At 42.5% G+C, this 24,007-nt stretch overlaps 1 long non-coding RNA gene across 3 annotated transcripts in view; it reads right to left on the bottom strand.

Moving 5' to 3' along the window:
• LOC308481508 overlaps nucleotides 1–24,007 on the bottom strand; it is a 45,503-nt gene that overhangs the window by 6,971 nt on the left and 14,525 nt on the right. The window contains exons 2-4 of one of the 3 annotated variants that reach the window (XR_013988721.1): nucleotides 19,334–19,436; nucleotides 10,692–10,800; nucleotides 4,352–4,440 (exon numbers count right to left, since the gene is read on the bottom strand). This is a non-coding gene — a long non-coding RNA (uncharacterized lncRNA). Of the gene's footprint in view, nucleotides 1–4,351; nucleotides 4,441–10,691; nucleotides 10,801–10,938; nucleotides 11,659–18,666; nucleotides 18,972–19,333; nucleotides 19,437–24,007 lie in introns of those variants that run through there. The other 2 variants (XR_013988722.1, XR_013988723.1) reach the window with 2 other exon arrangements.

Here is a 24,007-nt window from a genome sequence, read left to right as displayed (position 1 = left end):
CTCAAACCCATAGAATATGCAGTACAGATATTGACCTCTGTGACCACCTCAGTGATTTGGGTTTGGGGGGCCATATAGGCAGAGAAAACAGGCAGCACGCTAGTGTGGATTATATATGCTCTACCTACTGATCTAGAATATAATATTATTTTAAGCCCAATTTTGTGCAACTTGACCTGGAAGGGAGGACACGCCATTTCCTACTTGACTTTAGGCAGCAAAATATATGGGACCCACGCTGAGATAAAAGTGTTTTAGGTCTCTCAGCATGTATCATTTCAAGGTTCTCATTTGAAAATGCCCCATACAGACTCCATGTGTAAATTTATAATCTCTGAGACAAGGCGAGAGAAAAACCTGCAACATGTCTGGACATGACTTCCGATGGTGAGAAGGTGGGGCTTTAGAATTCTGCATCTCTTTTGACCCCTTTCTAGGATAAACAGAAGCAAACTGAATTATGATAAAGCAAGAAAAATGCAGATGTATTTAATTTGTATAATATACAGTGGTACCTCGGGTTACAAACACCTCGGGTTACAGACACTTCAGGTTACAAACTCCGCTAACCTGGAAGTAGTACCTCGGGTTAAGAACTTTGCCCCAGGATGAGAACAGAAATCGTGCCGTGGCGGCCCGGCTGCAGTGGGAGGCCCCATTTAGCGAAAGCGCACCTCAGGTTAAGAACAGTTTCAGGTTAAGAACGGACCTCCGGAATGAATTACCGTAAGTTCATAACCAGAGGTACCACTGTATAGAGAATGCCCAGCTATGTGTCATTCCCTGATGCAAACTGAATTATGATAAAGCAAGAAAAATGCAGATGTATTTAATTTGTATAATATATAAAGAGTGCCCAGCTGTGTGTCGTTCCCTGATGCAAAATGGGCACCGATTTTGTTCTAAAGTACAGAGACTATTGAGGCTCACGTGAATCCTTATCAAGTCATATTCAAAGAGGGGAAGGCATGGCAGAAGCCATTCTGCCCAAGATGGCTGCCTGAAGGTGGATTTTATGACCATACACAATAAGTTGGACTGTTGGTCCAGCTAGCTCAGTGTCATCCACACAGAATGGCAGCAGATCAGCAGTGTTTCAGAGTTTTTCCTACGCTTAATGGAAAATGTCAGTGGTTGAACCTTGGACTTTTTGCATACAAAGGATATATTCTGCCACTGAACTACACCCCTTGTAGCCAATGCCTTTTCTGATCAACTTAAGTTAATATGTGATGACGGAAACCAACATTACTGAGACAGGGAATTTTGCCCTGGCAGACAGGAGTGGATTTATTTTATTTTATGTCTGGCTGGTGTTACTTGATTTCCAGCTGCTGTATAGTAGTTAAGGTCTGCACTATGTCTGGTATTTCAGGGAATACACCTGGGGAGGTCACAACTTGTACTTCTGGAATGACAAGATCAACTCTCTCTTGTCTGTCTGTCAAAATTTGCCAGTACAGAAGGTGGTTTTTTTGGTCAAACTGAAAATAACTGTTCTGTCCAAACTGAAAATCTATGTAATGCAAAGTTGTGTAGTGGAAAATTTTGAGCTGCCTGCTGGAGCTCGTCATTTCAGCCTTCATAGCCACAATCCCAAGGAAAGTATAAAATGCAGGTCCAGCTGGGTCCATCAACCCTACCCAAAAAGAGCAGCAGTGCATAACATAATGCCAAATCTATGGCATGACTTCAATCCTGATGCGTAGTTTCATATGAATGTAAGACAAGCCAGCTAGATGAGGCCAATGGTCCATCTAGGCCAGCATCCTGTTCTCACAGTGGCTGATCAGATGCCCATAGGAAGCCCACAAGCAGGACTTCAGTGCAACAGCACTCTGCCCACCAGAGATACCCAGCAGTGGAGGTAGAACATAGCTATCATGACTAGTAGCCATTTCCTGGGAATACAGTCAATTGCATTCAGTGGAGCTTTCTTTTGGCTGCATATGTTTGTCTTGTAAACCACAGCTTTAAGAAGAGATCTTCAGGCAGATGAAATGCAACCCTTGGCTTTTCATTAGATGTACAAATAAGTGCCATCATTTAAACTGTGAGCATTAAGGAGGATCTACCCACCCCCCCTCATTAGTTTTCTTAGGATGCTTGATTGTCACTTTTTTCAGACAGAATGCAATTTCATACCAGCAGATTCAGCTCACACAGTTAAAGTGGGCTTGATGCTTTTTGTGCAACAAACTTGCTTCCAACCCTCCCCCCCCCCCCATATTTTTATTTTTTGCAATATGGAAAGTGATGGGAAAATGCACTGGAAATGGTGGGTAACAATTGCTTGTGATGTAAATTCCCCACAAATGAATCAGAACAATTGTTCAATAAACAGTTGGACTTCGCATAACCTCCCCACAAACTTTGCGCAAACAAATCAGGATGAACGCTCAATAAACAGGTTATCTGGAAGTGACCTTATTCTCAGACTTTCTCCATGCAATTAAAGCAAAACCTGAATGCCTCATTCACTTGTCAGAGCAAGGAGAGTCTATAGATTAACCTGGCACTCCAGCCGATGACATCACCACTTCTTGCTCTGAAAACATCTGAGAGCCGTACTCCTCTGCATTCCCTCCCACTATAACCACTAATGCAGTGAAACTACGTACAGTACTGTATATGCTTGTGCATCTTGAACATGAATTTGTTCAAGGAATCCGTACTTCTGTACAAGTTCTAGAAGAGCCACATTCCGAGAGCTGGAGCCAGCCATAAGATTTTCCTTTTCTGCCTTGAAACCTCTCCAGCATATATTGAGGTAGCCTTTGGAATTCTGAACAGCCCCACGATTCAGTCAAGAAAGAAATGCATTTACAGAAGGGCACTCTTGACTGTATGGAGTATTTGACAATATCTGAGTGCAATCAAATAATAGCAGGTCAATTGAGCTGGCATGCTGACCCTAGACGGCTTCCAATCCATTCACTGTCTACGATTGATCTGGGAATGACTTATGGCCCACCACAGTGGAGCTGTCAAGTCTAATAAGCGAGCAAAGCCATCTGACTGCACTGCTGAAGACAAATGGTTTGCACCTATAAATCTCTAGTAGGCAGGCTGTCATTCAAGTTTTTACTGGAGATAATAATGGAACTAAGGCTTGAACCCATAATGCAGCAGGGTTATTTTCCATGCCTTTAGTAGGAATCAATACATTGTGACAGAAGCATTTTGCAATTGAAGTCTTGCAGGGTGCTCTGCCACAAATCCTTCCTGGACAGCAGAGGCAGCTTTTGGAGCTGTGCTTAATGCTAGTTTAGCCAGAGAATTCACACAAGCTAAAATAATGCCAAAAGCATTGTGATTTTTCCTGGACAACACAGAATTTCAGCACTCAGGAAATTTTCATACACAAAGTTTGGATTCTATTCCCCTAATTGGTCTTAATGTTGACAAAAATGTATCACCTATTGGACCAGCTCCAGCATTGCGCAGGCCCCATGTAAAGTGCTCTCTAGTGGGCCCCATATTACACTGGGCTTATCTGACAGTGGCAACAACAGCAGTACTCCAAACTGGGGCAGAGGGCTATGAGTTGCTGTTTGAATTTCCCACAATGCCCAGAACCTCAGTAATGCTATTGCAGGGAACTTAAAATAGAGTCTAGCCAACTCAGCAATGTGAAATGGGGAGCCCTAGGAAGGCAGGCGTCAGCTCTGGTGGGGCCTGCTACTTTAGGATGGCAGGTGCCCACATCAGGCCTGCATCTATTTTTCTTCTTCATTAACAGAATTCACATGTGGAGCAAACAAAGCTTCTTAGTGTCTCAAGTGAAACATACGTGAATGAAAACAACCACCACATTAGAGTCAGTATGTTATGGTTGGCTCCCTACTTTCTAGTTTCTTCACCCCCCCTTTAGTCTCTACTGTTCATTGGGTAAGTTGTCAAGTTTATTAAACATATCACTCCACTTTCAGAGAAAGAAGATAAATTCCAGGGCTCCTTAATAGTTCAGGGAATTTCCATGCAAGCACATTCCACAGCTGGGAGGAGAGAGAGCTGGGCTAGAGAGAGAGAGAGAGCTATCACTGCAACAAAGGAAGGGTACCTTACATGACCACTTTGTGAGTAATTGTCCTATCATACTGCTCTTTGCATGCTGCTTTTCAAAACCAAAAAAAGCCAAAGAGCTCACAGTCAAGAGGTTACATATGAAAAATATCAGAAAACACCATCAAAATCCTGCTATTAAAATTGCACATTAAAGAAATTAAAAATCTGAAACTATCACAGCAGCATTTTAAGGAGCACATAAAAATCCAGTATGGGGTTGTGGTTAGAGTGCTGGACTAGGATGAGGGAGATCTGGGTTCAAATCTCCCATTCAGCCACGTACCTTGAGCCAGGCACACTCTCTCATCTTAAGCTCCCCCACACGGTTGTTGGGAGGTTAACATGTGGACAATGTACACCACCTTGAGATCCCTGGAGGAAAGGTAGGATATATAAATGTAATAAATAACACAATCAAGTCTTGAAAGTGACCCCATTCCTCACTTTCTCCATCGCATCAGATCCTTCACACAAATCGGCCTCCAAATCTCCAGCTGTTCTCTGGCCTCAGCTTATAGCAGCAGTGTGTGTGTGTGTGTGTGTGTGTGTGTGTGAGAGAGAGAGAGAGAGAGAGAGAGACAGACAGACAGACAGACAGACAGACAATCCCCCTTCAGCCCTGTTCTGTTCAGATACTCACCCCTGTAAGGCTTGGAGTAAAATAGCTGTTCCCAGAGTCACTGCTCAGATGAGAGGGCCAACTCCTCCCAGTTTCTTGCAATGGTCTCCACTAACACAGGCTAGCAGCCACTGTCAAGCCAATCCACTTAGGCACAAACAGGAGGTGCAAAACACTCAAAAAGTGGTCAGTTGCAATAGAGTCCCTCAGTCAACCCTGCTCCCCACTGCCTAAAATGAGCCAAGAAACTCATATGTCTACTGGTTCAATCAGTTTGGTCTAACACAGTCTAAATAATAACTAAGCATACAGACTCCGGTTACCGAATGTACCTTAATATGAATGCATTTGTGATATTGCTCATGTGGATACCAAACACTATTTCCGTGAAATGTGTTTGATATATTTACAGCTGTTTTTCTTGTACCTATATATTATTGATTGGTTTACAGTTCTTGTGAGCTGCCTTGAGCATCGGTTGGAAAAGTGGCTTATAAATAAACTTGATGATGCTTGGCGACTGCTTAATTCATGTTACTTAAGTTGCCCTTCAGACAAAAACATGTTTGAATTATTTTCTATACAGATGGCTTCCATGCAAGAGCAAAGTAATGTCTGAACAAATCCAAAATCCTCCTGTGGATTCATTCTCTGCATTTATATGCATTCTAAAAACGGGTGGGGGGGGGAGAAGAAAAATAGATATGGTCCAAGAGGATTCGAAGACTTTTTAGCTTGGGTGCCCAGAATAAACACTGACAAATTGAAATGGTGGCGTGGCCAGAAAACTCTTATTGTGGATACTAAAAGTTGTGTATGCACAGGTGGGAGTTTCTATTTAGATCCAGCTGTTTCCCCCACACCCAGCCAAGCAGACAAACCACATTTTCGACTTGCATGTTTAAAACAGTTTGCAGTGTTCCAAATCTAAACCAAGATAACCAGCTGCTTAAAGGATTATTTTTTTCCCTGCTGCTGCATCTCTTTTGTGCACAACTGATGTGTTTACAAGTTGACTACAATAGACTTTTAACATTCTGATGAAACAGTTGTTGTTGTTTTTTTTAAAAAAAACCAGCAGCAACAACAACCCACAAAATTCTAATCACAGGCTTATGTGCAGTGGGCATGGATCAGTTTCATCCAGAATAGTACCGTATTTTTCGCTCTATAAGACGCACCAGACCACAAGACGCACCTAGTTTTTGGAGAAGGAAAACAAGAAAAAAAATATTCTGAATCTCAGAAGCCAGAACAGCAAGAGGGATCGCTGTGCTGTGAAAGGAGCAATCCCTTGCTCTTCTGGCTTCTGGGATAGCTGTGCAGCCTGCATTCGCTCCATAAGACGCACACACGTTTCCCCTTACTTTTTAGGAGGGAAAAAGTGAGTCTTATAGAGCAAAAAATACGGTAGTTCATAGTAAACACACTGTAGGCTATTCTTAACACATGCACATTGTGGCCTTGTTACAAAGAAAGGTAAAAAGTTTGGGATCATAATTTACCATGGTGAAAACACAGACTATTCACCGTACATGCTTGGACTGTTGCAAACCCCAGAGATTTCAGTCTTGCACTGCCAACTTGTTTGGCACTTTCTCTAGATGTGAGGCTACAAAATATCACGCTTTTCCCACACAAAAGAGGTTGCAGAAGAATTCTGTATTTTTTGAGGTAGGCCAGAATACATTTTGGGAATGGTGATGCTTTCCCATCTTTTCTGGTTCCATAGAGGTCCTAGATGTTCTTTCTGTAAACTGCTTTGAGGTGGGTTTTTTAAAAAAACGATCATGCAGTAAATTTTATAAAATATTTTTTTAAAAAAAACACTGAATACCTAATAGTTTTGGCAGATTCCCAGTCAGATTGGGAAACAGATGTTGTATACACACACTCATATAAACATAGCATAGGGAGGCTGATGGGATTTTCTTTTCCTGTGTAGCCCAAGTCAGTGAACTGGAATAAACAATCATTGACAGCCTAGAGTCTCTCTCTTGAACACATGCATTGTGATGGAAGATTTTTAGAAAACCCTTTTTTGGAAAGAAGTTTCTCTCTACGTGCATATTTTAGGCTTGCGGTCCGTTGTGCTCAATGGTGCTTCCTTTTGAGTAGATATATATATAGTTGCATTGTTAACACATTTTGAAGAAACGTTGTGAAGATTTTTTTTGTTTTGTTTTTGGAAGATCATTTTGGAATGATCTTTGGGAAGATCATTCAGGTTAAACCTACAGAAAAGTAAATAAACACTATTCTTCCTGGATATACTCACAACCTATACTTTGTCTGTTCCAGATGCCAGGATGAAAAGACCCAGCTGCCAATGGTAAGATTCACATTACTCCAGGTGCCTCCAGACCACCGAGGTTTCATTGGTGATTTAATACTGTATTTATGGTCCTATTTAGCAGTATTTTTAATGATTTTGCTGTTATCATCATGTGAACCACCCTGATAATTTCTAAACTGAACTGTGGTGCAGTATGTATATTTATAAATCATATTAAAACGTATTTTTAATAGGTTGGGGGCAATCCAGATGATACCGTGGGTTCTTTTCAACCCTATGATTCTGTGACTGTTAGAATCTACAAGAAGAAACCTGGTGAACCAGTCCGACTAGATCCTTTGTTAAGCTAACCAGTTAAGTCCTTCCATTTGCATGTCCAAAGAGGTTGCCCTGTTGCCATAGAGACAAATGGATAAGTCTTTTCCCACTTCACCTGGCTGGTCATCGTAGGCAAGAGAACAATAAGCCAAGGGACTGCATTGCTGCTTCACTGTGATGCCATCTCTCCTCCCTGGGAGAGTTCATTCATTTATTCATGATTTGGCTGTTGGGGCAAAGAAGGAATAGGAAACTTCATTTCCATAAACTTCCTTAAGTACACTTATTATAGACCTGAAGCCAGTGTACTTCAGGAAAATGATCTTTATCTTATTGTGCAGGTAAGTTGACTGTGTAGCGCCCTTAAATGCTCAAAATGTCCTATAGGGCTCTCTGAATGGATTTGTATACTTCAGTGTTTCCCAAACTTGAATCGCTAGCTGTTTTTGGACTACAACTCCCATGATCCCTCACTACTGGTCCTGCTAGCTAGGGATGATGGGAGTTGTAGTTAAAAAACTGATGGGAGACCCAAGTTTGGGAAACACTGGTATACATGAAAGCACTATTATCTGATTTGGCAGCAAACATATTTATAGTCAGTGAATCTTTTCAGAATGCTTGGTCTCCCTCTGTCCACTTTAATATGAACTATAATATGGACTCATAAATGTATGTCATTTTAAAAGGTAAAGGTAAAGGTACCCCTGCCCGTACGGGCCAGTCGTGTCCGACTCTAGGGTTGTGCGCCCATCTCACTTAAGAGGCCGGGGGCCAGCGCTGTCCGGAGACACTTCCAGGTCACATGGCCAGCGTGACGAAGCTGCTCTGGCGAGCCAGCACCAGCGCAGCACACGGAAACGCCGTTTACCTTCCCGCTATAAAGCGGTACCTATTTATCTACTTGCACTTGGGGTGCTTTTGAACTGCTAGGTGGGCAGGAGCTGGGACCGAAAGACGGGAGCTCACCCCGCCGCGGGGATTCGAACCGCCGACCATGTGATTGGCAAGCCCTAGGCGCTGAGGTTTTACCCACAGCGCTACCCGCGTCCCGTATGTCATTTTACCTTACATTAAAGCAGGGAAGGGAGAGGGGAGCTGTGGCTCTTTAGATGTTGTTGTAGATGTCCACTTTCCACCAGTCTCAGCCAGTAGTCAGGGATGACCAGAATTGTAGCTCAGCATCTTCATGGCCACAGGTTCTCCACCTCAGATATATATATAAATATGTGCCTTTTTGCATTGACAAAAACACACCTGTTTAATTTCTTTGTGTCAAGCTACTGTTAAAGCCACAGGTTATACAACCTTATACAAGTTATGCGGAATCACTGCACTGCCTGTTTGCATAAGAGCTCAAATAATGCCTTTAGGGCCTGATGCAGTGGCCATAAAAATCAATGGCAGGAACATCTCAGAATGTCTTTTTCTGAAAATAGCCTTACCTTAACATGAAATCTGGCCTACAGTTAAGGAGAGTTGAGAGTGGAGAAACAAGTAGGTGGAGCCTTTCTGGACAATGGATATAAATCTTTCCCCATCATTTCCTGTTGAATTTCTGCCAATATATTTGTGCTCTCATCAACATTGCTTTGTGTTTCATCACACTGTTTGTTACGTACATTTAAGGTTTAATGGTCACAATCCCTCCTCTTTGAATTTCATTTCCTACGGACCTCACTGCTTCTCTATTTCCCTCTCCCCCCCCCCAAATATGTGTGTGTGTGTGTGCGCGCGCACGCACGCACACACACACTCACACCTGTCAACTTAGAATAACACCATGCATTTGATGAAGTGGACTCTAGTCTACAAAAGCTTATGCCGTAACACATTTGTCACTCTTTAAGGTGACATTGGATTTTTTGCTGGTATTTGCTTTTTACACAGTTAAAGACTCTTTTCTTCTTCTTCTTTTTAATGGAAGCATTAACCATGATCCATTTTCAATTGTCCATTAAGCTGTTCCTCCTGACTGTGAAACAATTAACCTTTATTCAAGGCGGACACAGCTGTGTGTGGAATCTGCTTCTCCGTTCCATTGGACACCTGTTTCCATTACATTTATTACCATCCCTGCAGAGTTGCAACAACTAGATTGCTGTGGACAGAACTTCTCTGATTCCCATAAAGGCAACATTAACAGAGGCAAGCTGGCCAGGAAGACAAGCAGCTTATTCTGCTAAAGATTGTACATACATTCCTGTTGGCTGAGGAGCAGACAGCTGTTTTATGGTTTTAAAGGGCTGGTATTACCCCGCCTGATCTGCTTTGCTTCACCCTCACACACCCCAGCATCCACACCTGTATGAGTTTATTTTGTATTTCCAATATTTTCTAGATTCTTCTCTCCAGCTCATATAAAGGACTTGCCCTTGGCCAGAGTTGCAAACTGAAAGGGGAATCACTGTGCGTTGTCTAATCCATGGGTAGGCAAATTAAGGCCCAGGGGCCAGATCCGGCCCAATCGCCTTATAAATCCGGCCTGCGGATGGTCCAGGAATCAGCGTGTTTTTACATGAGTAGAATGTGTGCTTTTATTTAAAATGCATCTCTGGGTTATTTGTGGGGCATAGGAATTCATTTCATTTCCCCCCCAAAAAATATAGTCCGGCCCCCCAAAAGCTCTGAGGGACAGTGGAGCGGCCCCCTGCTGAAAAAGTTTGCTGACCCCTGGTCTAATCCAAGTAGAAGAGGCAATGAGAAACACTTGACTTCTGGACAGAGGTGCCAACTTGCGCCAAAGATTGAGGGTCCGGTTGACATCACACATGCGTCATGTGACGTCACATGGCATTTTGGGAGGAGCCAGGGGATGAAGCCAAAAACAGTGGTCATTGGCTCCTTTTCTCTCATGCTCAGCAGTCTTCCATGGCAGAAGGAGCAGCAGCTGGCCACTGAATCAGTGCTTGGCCTCCTCCACCCCCTGACAGTAGGGGATATGGGGAGGCAGCCCAATGAGCCTGCCTGGAGCAAGTCTATGGGAGGGACATTTATTCTTCCAGATCTGGACTAAAGAAGTGCCACTGATGGGATGTGCCCACAGCGTGGAAGAGACCTGTGTGTTCCTTCCCTGTTCCACTGACATCCCATCCTTTACTCTGTCCTGCTTTAGGCATTCAGCCACTATGACAGTGTAGAATTTTGCATTCTGATGGTGCATTTGCTAATTCAGTTAAAAAAAATTCTTTCATAAAATTTATACACCTGAAAGCGGTTTACAAAAGATAAAATCAGTAAGGTCAATTAAAAAATACAACCCTACTTTAAAACATACAATCATTAAAATACCAAAACATTGGCAGCAGTGCACCCACCAAATCCTATTGTCCCTTAGCCAGCACATCACCAGTACACAATTGCTGTTACGCTGCGATCCTGTGCACTTACCTGAGAGTAAGCTTGTTCATCAAACATTAGTAGTACAACTGCTGGGTTGCAGTGTTGTTTTATGCTTAAGGCGCTCTGGTAGCTTCAGCAGAAGAGAGGCCAATAAACACTTTAAAGAAATAAAACAGAAAGACATTTAATAAGCAAATGCTCCCTGCAAAAGAAGGAAAGGCCATTTTTAATATGTTCTTTTTCATTCATTAGTATAGCGACACACCAGGTCTATACACACACAGAGAGACTTTACCTTTAACCCCTCTGGTTAAAACTGGTCCTCAGCCAAAGTTTTAGTGGGCTGATCTAACAATTAAAACTTGCAGTTTTACTTCCAGGGATTTTAGCAAACACCAGTACTGTAGCTGTGGCAAAATCAGGAATGCATTGTTAAGGCAGAAGTGACAGCTTGGGAAAGGTGTTAGGCAAAACGCTCTTCAGCGTCAAGCCTTCCCTTGTGGCTTAATTTAAAGCATTAGCAGTGAAACCTGAAAAAGTGAAAGCAGCAAATATTAAATTGTAAATACCAGGCAGACTGTGGTGTAAGCAGATGTAATTGCCAGACTCGCAAGGACAGCAAACATCGTCCCGCTATCAGAACAAACTCAGCTGTTAATGGGGCTGCCAGGTCAAAATACACCACAGTATCTGAAATGGAGGGCCTGTGTATAGACTTAGCATGAACATATTGTACTTGAGCTGGAACAAAGATACCGTTTTCTAGATCTCTGAGTAATAAACAGAAGGTGATGTACACATGCAGCTTCTATGCGTAAAGTAGAACACAAGTTCTATGTAAAGAATCAGAGTTAATGCAAAGCTATAAAGTCCACAGAAGACATTATTAAAAATAACACAGATTGTCATCATCTGAAATTTTTAAAAATATATATTTTTAAAAAAATACAGTATTACTTTTCCCTTTCCCTTTTTGTTTTTAGTCTGAGAATTCACCAGTTAGTTATAGGAAGAAGAGAGAGTACAGAAAGAAAAATAAAATGAAACATAAAATTAACCTGACTTGCTGCTAACATCCATAGCCCCAACTTCACTCTAAAAATACTGAAAGGTGGGGAAAGCCAGGAAGGCTCATCTCACAGAAATGGCTGTGAATAGTACATGTATAGTTTGTTCCATCACTTTATTTCCAAGAGGACTAGACCTACTTTAAAAAAGGGGGGGAGCTCAGAGTCTGGGGGTCCAGCTGACTGAAGGCTTGCAGTACATCCGTACAGTCTGTGTACCCACTTCTCAGTGGTCCTACTTCATAGACCCAGGTTCAAATCATGTGCATGGCCAGGGAGGCAGCTGCCCCCCTAAATCAATAAAAATAAAAACCAATACAAATATGAGGTTCCGCCCCCCCCCCAACAAAAGCCTACCCCACCAACAAAAATCCTAGCTACGTCCATGGTTCAAATCCCTACTTCATTCCTTTATTTAAATATTTATAGGCCACTATTTCAGGGCAAAGCAAAGCAGCTGACATCATAATACAATAATAAAATACAACCACACATTTCAATAAAAATAAGCAGTTAAAGCAGAACGCACTGGCATTACAAATTCTGAAACGGTTTCAAAACCGCTGCACAACAAATCCTTCAAGCAAAAAAAATGCAACCTGAAATGATGAGACTTCTAAAACTCATTTAAAAGCCTGGACGGATGGGGCCTGCTTCAACCTGTATTTTCCTCCAACTGCTTACCCATTTGTAGCATGGAAGAAAAGTTAAGGCAAGAGTGACATGTTCTGGTTGGCTGTGCAGCCTGATTTGGAGCCGTTTCATTAAAGGTTTTGCACAAGTAATTAGCAACATGGTAGGCTGCATTGCAAATAAAAGATAAGCAATATTGTCTGACTGGCACTTGCACTTGATATCGATCCTAAAATGCGTTTCAGTATCTTATGTATGAAAACAAAGCATCTTTCCTCATGCTGAAGGTACTGGGTTTCATTCTGGAAGGGCACCAGTAGAGTTTCCCCAGGACAATAAAGATGAAAGCAAAAATATATTCACAGCTATCCACTTTTTTAATGCTGTATTCCAGGGGCAATAGCAGACAGGTTGGCGGCAGTGTTGGTGGAAGAAAGTTACCAAATGTCTAGGGTCCTGGGCTTTCTCAGGATTCACATGTACACAGTACGGCCATACTTAACACAATGTTTCACTCACATTTGTGACTTTAAGGATGCTGAGAGTTGTTTGGAGACCCCTATTCCTCTCACAGAGCTACAGTTCCCAGAATTCCTTGGGAAGAGGGACTGATTGTTGAACCACTTTGTGAGGGGAAAAGGAGAGGCTAAAAACCCTCACATAAAATAATACCACGTTTTCTCTTTCTGGAGCTTTTGATACTAATTTCAATTCCATGGGAACAATACTGATTTCCTAAAAGCCCCATTAAAAAAAAAAGTTGAGATCACTAGAAAAGCATATACTGTATCCTGGAACATTATGATTTACACTTGCATTCATTCTCCCTCTCCATCATTTTGGCAGGTGTTAAAAATTATTATGAACTCCTTAATGAGGGTTCATCCTTGTTACAACATGTACAAAGTGCCTAGCTTCTGAAGAGGAGCTTTACAAAAAAAAAAAGACACAATGCCTTTACATATGATAATGTCTATTATTTTGAGAAGGGTGAAGAGCATTCTGCCTTTCTCCCCCATTACTATAGCAACAGACATCTGTGAGTAATAGCTCTTTTAACTGTGTCAATTAGGCTTACATAAGAGTATTTTAATGACAAAAAGCCTGTGCAAAGTGCAGTCTAAGGTCTGGCAGAAGGAAAACTTCACACTCCAAGTGTTAAAAAAACCCTTTAAAAAAACACCCTTGCCCCAACTTCCATGTGCAATAATTGCCATGTTCTGCATTCGTTAGCTACGCTTCACTAACGTGTTGTAGCTTTCCATTAAAATCTGGAAGTCCGTTTGCTTCTCAGGCTCCGGGAGATAAAGCGAGCACTTGTTACGTGTCTTCTATAAAAAGACAACAGTATTAGGGGGTGGAGAGGAGAGATGGTAGGCATGCCATGCCAGGTGGCTGTTCTATGCCAGGGCTATTACCACCATAACATAAACTCTCTTCAGGAGTTAGGACTCCCCACAGAAGTAGCATCATGAGGAGGAGAGCTGGGGTGAGTTGTGCCAAGAAGCTCTGCCTCCCAATGCCACCCCACCCTGAGCTGGAGGGCAAAGGTGTGAGCAAGGGAGCCTCCTCCACTTCTATAGAGGCCTATAACACAATTTAAAGTCCTGGAAGGCCATAGCTCTCTTGGTAGGCCATGTTGTAAACAAAAATCTGCCCTTTTTCCCTCTTATGGGGTATCCAAGAGCCCATATAGTGTTCTTACGTAGGTTCCCTATTGGCAGTGGCGTAGCGTGGGGGGTGCGGGGGTGCCGGCCGCACCGGGTGCAACATCTGGGGGGGGGGTGCTCGCAGCTCTCTGCCCCTACCTAAAATCCACGGGTTAGGGGGCGCAAATTACTTGCCTTGCCCCGGGTGCTGACAACCCACGCTACGCCACTGCCTATTGGTAGGAGAAAATAAACAGAGGCCAACCAGAGAATATTGAGAAGCAAAACAGCTAGTAAGCCTGATCTTTATTGATCTATTGCAACAGGGTGCTCCCCTCACACACAGGAAAGGAGGAGGAACCCAGAACAATGGCGAGCAAGGCCTTATATAGACATTTTAAATTCCCTGCCCTGGAGCTCAAGACCAGCCCTCCATACATCATACATACATCACAGAAGGGGTGTAACCTAAGACCACCCCCCAGATACATCATTTCTACATCACAGAAAAGGCGGTCTACAGCAGAAATCTGATTGACTTGTTTATCTCACAGGTTACGTTTAATGGTCACTTGATTGGATTGCTTGGGGAGCCTGGCCAGCCTTTTGTAATGATAAATACTTAGTTCCTGGGCCAGGTCACAGGCTCACACCCTATTCATACCTTAAATGTGCCCTTAAGATAGGATTTGTGAAGGAAAAAGACAACGGGGAGGTTTCCCACTTTGACCTTGCAGAGAAATAATTGAGGTCAGTTTGTTTTTTTCTGTGGGGTTTTTAGACATGTGGTTTATTTATTTATGTACGTGTTTGCTTGGTACATTTATGAACATTTATTACATATCTAAGACCTTAAAATTCTTATCACAGCCACAAAGATGAATGTGCTAGCTCTATTCCCCACAACCTTCAGATTGTCATTTTCATCACCTTCATGAGAATATGAGGGTCAGTGGTCCATTTAGTCCAGCATCCTGTTCTGACAGTGGCTAGTTGCCAATGGGAAGCCCAAAAGCAGCTAGCTCCTGAGAACAACACTTGCGATTCCCAGCAACTGCCGTTCATACACATACTGCCTCCGATAGTGGAGGCAGAACCTAACCACTGTGGCTAGCAGCCATTGATAGACAAATCCTCCAAGAATCTGTCGAATCCTCTTTTATTTTTTTAAATTAAATTTGTATACCGCCCTCCCTCAGCAGATCTCAGGGCAGTTAGCAACGTAAATTTACAATATAAAAACCACAAAATACATAGAACAACAACAAACCCCAATAACCCCGCCCCCTTCCATAATACATTTTTCATTTTATTTAATAAATGAAGCCATCCAAGTAGGGGGCCATCATTGCCTCCTGTGGAAATGAGTTCCATACTATACACTCCATAAGTTGGAGGGCACCTATCTGAAATGGGCAACTGCCCCTGTACCAGTGGAGACTCCCCATGTGTATCAGCATCTTGATTTTCCAGGACATGCAAAAAAACAAAACAAAGGTCTATAAGAAAGCAAAGCTGGTCCAAAAGAAAGAAAGAAAGAAAGAAAGAAAGAAAGAAAGAAAGAAGACAATGAGTGCTTGCTCATTACTTCATGGCATTTCAGTTGGTCATAATAAATGTATTGCTCAACTGTGGAGAATGTCAACTGGTGTGGCGATGACATGCTCATCCCTGCACACACATGCCACACGTTTACTTAACATGATGGGAGAATGCCTGGGATTTTACTGTTACTGATTACCCAGAACTGAACAGGAAAGCTGGTTTGAAATGAAAAACAGGCTTGCTCATTCTGCCCATTTATCAATAAAGCCTTTCACACACTTTGTGTGCGCTTCTCCCTTGCTCATGCTATGCCCATGTATGATCATGGATGCATATATAACATTGGTGCATTTTCTCTGGGGGTACGCATACCCCCTAAACATTTTGTGAATCTAAGTTTGGCCTCATTGAGGGGCAGTATTTCAATATGAGTAGGAAAATGAGAGTACCCCTAAACATTTTTTTAGAAATAAAGCACTGCATAACATATATTTAAAGGACATACCCACCCACGCCCCAAATTCCTGGGGACTGTAGTTTACCCCTCACAGAGCTGCAATTCCTAGCACCTTTAACTAAAGTTCCCAGGATCCTTTGAGAGGAAGGAAATGTGCCTCAAATGTACAGTTGTGTACGCAGCCCGCAGCCACGATCATTTTACAGCTCTGCTTGCATGGTTGAAACTAGTCTTCATTTACAAGCTTCTCATAAACAGGCAGGCCTCCAAAACAATACAAGCTTCAACCACGCATATCTTGTGTGAGACGCTGCATTGTTTTTACCAAAATATAATTTACCTTTGAAGAATGTCAGACATCAAATTATTGTTTTATGATTGATATATTATATCGTGCTTGAATACCAAAGGATTTAGTTTTAGTTGTTTCAGTTGTCTGGATTACAGTACTTTTTTTTTTTCCTAGATAGAACATCCTGGAACAAAAAGGTCTGTTAACCTTTTAAAGGACTACTGACTCATACTTTTACAGTACATAACAGCTATATAACCATAATGCTTTGTAACAACACTCTTCGTCCCTGAGGAAATTAAAGTACATCATGGACTAACATATTAATCTGAGAAGTCATATTTAACTGGAATGCTACTGTGTCATCTTGTTTTAACAAAACAAATAGCTTTATTAGGGAGCTGAAGACAATTTAAACCAGAAAGAGGAATGTAGCTGAGGTAAAATATAACTTCCGGGTGCAAGTTTGTTTTGCATTCAGATTCACTGAGATGTCTTCAGAACAATATTATTATTATTATAACATTTATTATCTTCATCATAATTACTGCCCTATCGCTGTGTGTTGCCTCCTACAGAGCATGAGAGGAGAGGACTGTGTCCCATGGGGTTTACAATCAATAATTTGATACAGTGGTGGTGTAAACAAGGAAATAATGTGTTATTTTGATTGACATACTGAACGTAGTGCAATAAAAAGAGCCTTGAAAAACCCATCTAGGATATCTAGGGAACTTTCTCCACCCCAATGATTATGCTGGTTGCTCTTTTTTGAACCTTTTCCATATTGGAAGACACAAGAACTTCCCACGCTGGAGGAATGGCAGATGAAACTTATGGACTATATGGAACTGGCGGAAATGACTGGTAAAATCCGTGACCAGGGAGAAGAGTCGGTGGAGGAAGATTGGAAGAAATTCAAAGACTATCTTCAGAAACACTGCAAAATTAAAGAATGTTAGAGTGATGTTGGACTGAAAATAAGCGGTTTCCAGCTGTATAGGTTAAAGTTAATGATAGACTAAGATTAAGATTAGGATTAAAGATGATTAAAGAAATGGAAATTTGACAATTAAGAGGGAAAATTTTAATGTTATATTATATTAAGATTAAAGATTAGGTTTAAAGAAGTTGAAGTTATATATTACAATATTATATTAAAGTTAAAGATTGGGATTAAAAAAGTTGAAAAGAAATTGCTGGACAAACAATTTGGATTGGAATACAAAAGAAGGAGGTATGAGGAAGTCCAGAAAATAAGTAAACTAAAAAAACCGGAAATGGAAAAGAGATATTGTTTTTAACTGTTATGTTTTTTGTTTTTTATTGATGAATTGTGTTTTTTTTTTGTGTTTTTGTTATCTTTTTTTTTTGAGATATGTATTGTGTATGTTTTTTCTTTTTTTGTTGTTTAAAACTTTAATAAAAATTATTTATTAAAAAAAAAAAGAACCTTTTCCAGCTCTACAATATCCTTTTAGAGGTGAGACAGAACTTTATTTATTTGAAGTATTTATGTATCAGTTATTAACAATACTAGGGACGCGGGTGGTGCTGTGGGTTAAACCACTGCGCCGCTTGGGCTTGCTGATCGAAAGGTCGGCGGTTCGAATCCCCGCGATGGGGTGAGCTCCCATTGTTTGGTCCCAGCTCCTGCCAACCTAGCAATTCGAAAGCACACAGTGCAAGTAGATAAATAGGTCCCGCTCCAGCGGGAAGGTAAACAGTGTTTCCGTGCGCTGCTCTGCTTTTGCCAGAAGCGGCTTAGTCATGCTGGCCACATGACCTGGAAAAACTGTCTGCAGAAGTGGACAAACACCGGCTCCCTCGGCCTTTAAAGCGAGATGAACACCACAATTGCAGAGTCGTTCACGACTGGACTTAATTGTCAGGGGTCCCTTTATCTTTACCTATTAATAATACTAAGCAGTGTACATAAAATTACAAAACAAAATGCGAACAATTCAAACAATAAAGGCCAGGAAAAATGCACCATAAAGCCGGACGCTACCTTAAAACGCCTGCTGAAATAAGAAAATATTGGTCACACACCCAAAGTTTAGCAAGGAGGGTGTCTGTCTAATCTCAACTGGGAGGATGTTCTAGTAGTTACAAGCGGTGCTCCTGACCCATGAGGTATCACCAAGAGAGACGGTACACAGTATTCCAAGTGCAGTTGCACCATGGATTTTTATGCTGGCATTATGATTTTGACTGCTTCGTTTGCAATATTTTTCCTAATGATCCCCAGCATGCCAATCTGTCTCTTTCACAGCTGCCAACTACAACCCCAAGCTCTTGTTCCAGGCCCCATTAGTGTGTATGTCAAGTTATCAGATTTTTTTTTTGTCCCAATATGCATCAGTTTGCACTTTCTTACACAGTCTGGAAAGATCCTTTTGGGGTTATCTGCAATCCTCTTCTGCTTTGGCCACCCTAAACAATCTGGTATCATAAGCAGAGTTGGCTTCCTCATGGCTCACACCAAATCCCAGTAAATTAATGGACTTCTTAGCAGAATGCTAGTATTACTGACAGAGGAGTCAGCCTCATGCACAGTGCAAATACTGCTTAGGTTACTGCAACAGCACACTGCAAGCAACATTATACAGCCTGACTTTAGCCGAGAGGAAGAAAGAAATGGGAAGACTGAGAAGAAGTTGCTTAGTTTGGACAGAGAAACAAGCAAGCTTTAAATAACTGGAAAGATGCCTTATAGCACCTCCTCTGTTGGAGCAGACTAATCACACTTTCAGTAGTTAATGCATGGATCCAATTCCCATGTTCTCATTAGTCTGACATATTTTCTTACTAGCCTGCTGAGTAGCAAGTAGCCAGCAATTTAATGCTCCTCTGCAACCAGGATGGAAACACAAATAGCCAAAAATGGCCTTCTTCCAAGTAGCAGAGAGGAAGGATGAAGAGATCCATGCTCCACTGGACTGTATACTTGGCCCATGGTTACCAGGCAAGTTTTTTAATTCAAGGCTGCAAATCCTATAGACATTTCCTAAGGCTAAATCTCCCCAGGTTCAAATGGGACTTACTTCTGTGTAGATATGCGCAGGAGAGCAGTGTCAAGACAGCTAGTCCAGTTTTCTGGCCTTCTCATCAAGGTACCCTGAAAAGCATCTGAAGAACCCATTGTTCCTAGGAAAAACAATGCCATAGAAATTAAAAGCTAGGTTTCATTGAGTAAGGGTTAATAGTTTTATCTTTATCTCTGTCTATACGTTTGTGTTTGGCTCAGAAATCATGCTGTTAAAAATGAAGTGTCCGGTAACACCTTAAAAAAGAATGCGTTTATTAGATAATACCAATTCAAGGTGATTGTGTTGACATACAAAATCCTAAACAACTTGGGCCTCAAATAACTGAAGGAGTGCCTTTTCCAATCTTCTTCTATGGTGACCAATCATAGTAAAGTAAGATTGTCTTCCATGAACATGGTCTTAACAGTGAGTCCGTAAGTGAATGTAGGGGCCAATTCTGGAACCACATGTCCTTCCACAGTGGGGACATAGGTTTCCAGGCAGGAGTTGAGGGTTTGTCAAACATGACTTTCTCTTAGCTCTTTTCTCCTTTTCACCCTGAGTTTATGCTTTTTCCAAGTCCATGACACCTTTGGTAAAGGCTGTTCTCTGACTGGAACGCTCACAGGCCAGTGTTTCCTAGTTATCAGTGCTTCTGTTACATTTTTAAAGATTTGCTTTGAGAGCATTTTTAAACCTCTTTTGTTGTCCACTGGTATTTCGCTTTCCACTCCTGAGCTGGGAATAGAGTAGTTGTTTTGGAAGCTCTTCCAATATAGACCTGCAAGGATGACCCTGCTAGCAGTTCTGACGCTATGCGAAGTTTTGTGAGAGGGCCTTTTCTGTGGTGGCCCCCAAATTGCGGAATGCCCTCCCATCTGAGGCATATTTGGCTTCATCATTGTATATAATCAGTATCAGGTCATAAAACTGTAGAGTTGGAAGGGAACACAAGGCTCATCTAGTCCTACTCCCTGCAATGTTGGAATCCTTTGGCCAGTGTGGAGTTCAAACCCATGACCCTGAGATTAAGAGTGCTCTACTGACTGAGGTATCCAGGTCAAGATGCACCTTTCCACACAGGATTTTGGGTGTTGACAAAATTTTGTACTGAGCTGTACATAACCCGCTTGGGGCCTCACAATAGAAGTGCAAGCTATAAATAAGTAAATAAAATTGTGGCACAAGCTTTTGTGGGGTCTTACTGTGTAACTGTCCAAACTTAATAACCTCTGTTGGGGGCTCTGTAATACCAAAATAATATCAAACTGGTTTCAGTTGGTTGCCAAGGGTGGAGGATCAAGCGAGGGGGTGGGGGGACAATGAAACAAAAGGGGCAGAGGAGTTGCTTGGCTTAATGTTTCCAATTCAAGCACTGACCTATATTGACCTGCTTCCTGGGCCTAAAAGCACACTTTCCCATTCTGGTGAAAAAAGATTTACTTCCCCGTGGCTTTTAATCGTCAATCTCCCAGCAGACCTCTGTTTTTTCCTTTAAGGCGTTCAATAATTTGTCTGTTTCAGCAGCACCCACAGAGTCGCCATAAATCACTGTTTACTTAAATGCTTTCTTCCCCCCACTGGGATGTCTAAGGGTGTTTTGTCATCAGTGCATTTAGGTTATCGAGCCTTCCCTCCCCACCCTTGCGCACAGTTTGGAGGGCCATTCACAATGCTCACTCAGCAGAGCATAATGCTTGGGATCTCATACTAGTATTTTTTAACAATGCTGAGAAAGGCTTTAAAAACACCAGTTAGTAGAAATCTGTTAGGTGGAGAAGGGAGGGGGGAGAGTGGGTGGGTGGATTAAGTTTCGGATATGAAAAAGAAGGTTCAGTAAGTACCAGGACTGCAGTGCTGAATCAAGAATCGGCTAGAATATTCTCAATAGCTCTGTACATTTCCTGCTACAACATTTTCACACACCCGTCTACTCGAAAGTAAATTCCATTGAGTTCCCAGTAATTGGCTTTAAGATTGCAGTGCTAGGCTGTGCATATATCACAATTTATTCCAGTTCTAGCGTACTCTTACTACTGGTGTTTACATGACATTAGCCACAATCCATATGTATCCTGTAGTTTCTTGAAAAACACCACTATTCGGTGCATTTTCCTTCAAACCAGCTTCCATCTGATTTAAAAACATAAGCTGTGGTTAAGCTGATGTGTGTACATTTGAGACACCTGTAGCGTGTGTGCAGATGACAACAATATGCACAGACGACTGCTTCACTGAATAGTTTTGGGCGCTTGCATGGGGAAATCAAATGACATAATGTGCATTGGGTGAAGACATCCCTGCCCCCTCTCCTGTGTGACTTCAAAGGCAATGTGGGCGAAACGCCCTTGCTACATTTTAATCAGCTAATGCGCACTTAGCCTTAGTTGACTTAAAAAGTGCCCTAAAGGAATCACATTAATAAAAGCTAAAATTTGTAGCCTGTATCATTTATCTGAATAAAACAAATATGCATGTATGCGCTTAATTAATCTCTTTCAGTGAGTGGTGCACATGGCTTTGGAAATCGTGATTGAGCCGCCTCGCCCCAGCTTGCAGAGAACTCCCTCACCTATCTTTTGAAAGGATACTTATGAACATAAGTAAAGTCCTGCATGATCAGATGAAAGACCTGTCTCATCCAGATGCCTCTTACAGTGAGCAGCCAGATGGCTCTGGAAAGCCCACAAAGCAGGACCTGAGACCAATAGCTCTCATCCACTGTTGCTCTCCAGCAACTGGTATGCAAAGACAGAATCACAGGACTGTAGACTTGAAAGGGACCAAGAGGGTCAAGCTAGTCCACTCCCTGCAATGCAGGAATCTTTTGCCCAACAGGGGGCTCAAACCCACGACTGAGTTTAAGAGTCTCATGCTCTACCGACTAAGCGATCGCCATATAGTCACCATGGACAGTGAGTAGCCTTTGATAGTCTGATCTGCCCTGAATATTGTCCAATCCTCTTTTAAAGCCATCTGAATTGGTAGCAAATTCCGTAGTTTAACCATGTAGTGTGTGAAGATGCTTTTCTTTTGGTCAATCCTGAATCTCACAATTCGGCTTCATCAGATGACATCATCTGGGAGAAAGACACGTCTCTACCCGCTTTGGGGAAAGGCCGTAGTTCACTGGTTGTTGTTGTTGTTTAGTCGTTTAGTCGTGTCCGACACTTCGTGAATCCATGGACCAGAGCATGCCAGGCACTTCTGTCTTCCACTGCCTCCCGCAGTTTAGTCAAACTCATGCTGGTAGCTTTGAGAACACTATCCAACTGGACTTCCGGGGGAGGCGCCTCTGGTAATGGCAGAATTCCTCTGACCGGGAGGAATCTGCTCCGTGGAAATCATAGAATCATAGAATCATAGAGTTGGAAGAGACCACAAGGGCCATCGAGTCCAACCCCCTGCCAAGCAGGAAACACCATCAGAGCACTCCTGACATATGGCTGTCAAGCCTCTGCTTAAAGACCTCCAAAGAAGGAGACTCCACCACACTCCTTGGCAGCAAATTCCACTGTCAAACAGCTCTTACTGTCAGGAAGTTCTTCCTAATGTTTAGGTGGAATCTTATTTCTTGTAGTTTGGATCCATTGCTCCGTGTCCGCTTCTCTGGAGCAGCAGAAAACAACCTTTCTCCCTCCTCTATGTGACATCCTTTTATATATTTGAACATGGCTTTCATATCACCCCTTAACCTCCTCTTCTCCAGGCTAAACATGCCCAGCTCCCTTAGCCGTTCCTCATAAGGCATCGTTTCCAGGCCTTTGACCATTCTGGTTGCCCTCCTCTGGACATGTTCCAGTTTGTCAGTGTCCTTCTTGAACTGTGGTGCCCAGAACTGGACACAGTACTCCAGGTGAGGTCTGACCAGAGCAGAATACAGTGGCACTATTACTTCCCTTGATCTAGATGCTATACTCCTATTGATGAGGCCCAGAATTGCATTGCCTTTTTTAGCTGCCGCGTCACACTGTTGGCTCATGTCAAGTTTGTGGTCAACCAAGACTCCTAGATCCTTTTCACATGTACTGCTCTCAAGCCAGGTGTCACCCATCTTGTATTTGTGCCTCTCATCTGGGTCCGGCCGCCACGGCGAAGGCGGAGACCCGTTAAAATCACAGGCGGGAGAAGCCTGTGAACGTGGGCTTCGGCGGGCACCTTTTGCGCCTCGCGGGGAACCCCGGTTTTTGGGGCTCCGGAGCGACGTGGGGTGAGCGGCACAGTGCATCGAATCGTCTGCTTCTTCCACGGAGCGAAGCCGCATAGCTGTTGCCGGAGAGCGCTGACCTTTTCCTGTGGACAATTTGACTTTAAAGTAATTACCCGTGAGTAGAGCTGAAACGGAAGAATTTGAGTTCTAAAAGTTTAATTTGGTATCGTAACGGGGAGGTTCAAAACAGGAAGTCCGCCTTCCCTTTTTGTAAAGAGACTGAGGCAATGAAGTTGTAAGCTGGAGTCCTGGAAGGTCTTTTGTAAAAGATCAAATTTCCAACGGTAAAGAACATTAAACCCCCTCTTGGAGGCAGGAGAAGAGAGGGGGAAGTTGCGGATTGAGTATGCCTGAGGGAGAGAGCGAAGAGACTTAAAACACCGCCGCTCTGACCCTGGGAACGGGCTGCTAGTAAGACTGACGTCTTTTGGAATGTTCATTGACAGCGCTTAGAACGTTCATTGACAGCTAGCTAAATA

This window comes from Podarcis pityusensis (genome assembly GCF_964106645.2).
Source record: "Podarcis pityusensis genome assembly, chromosome: 7".
Classification (NCBI taxonomy): Eukaryota; Metazoa; Chordata; class Lepidosauria; order Squamata; family Lacertidae; genus Podarcis; species Podarcis pityusensis.
This window is presented reverse-complemented; position numbering and strand designations above follow the sequence as displayed.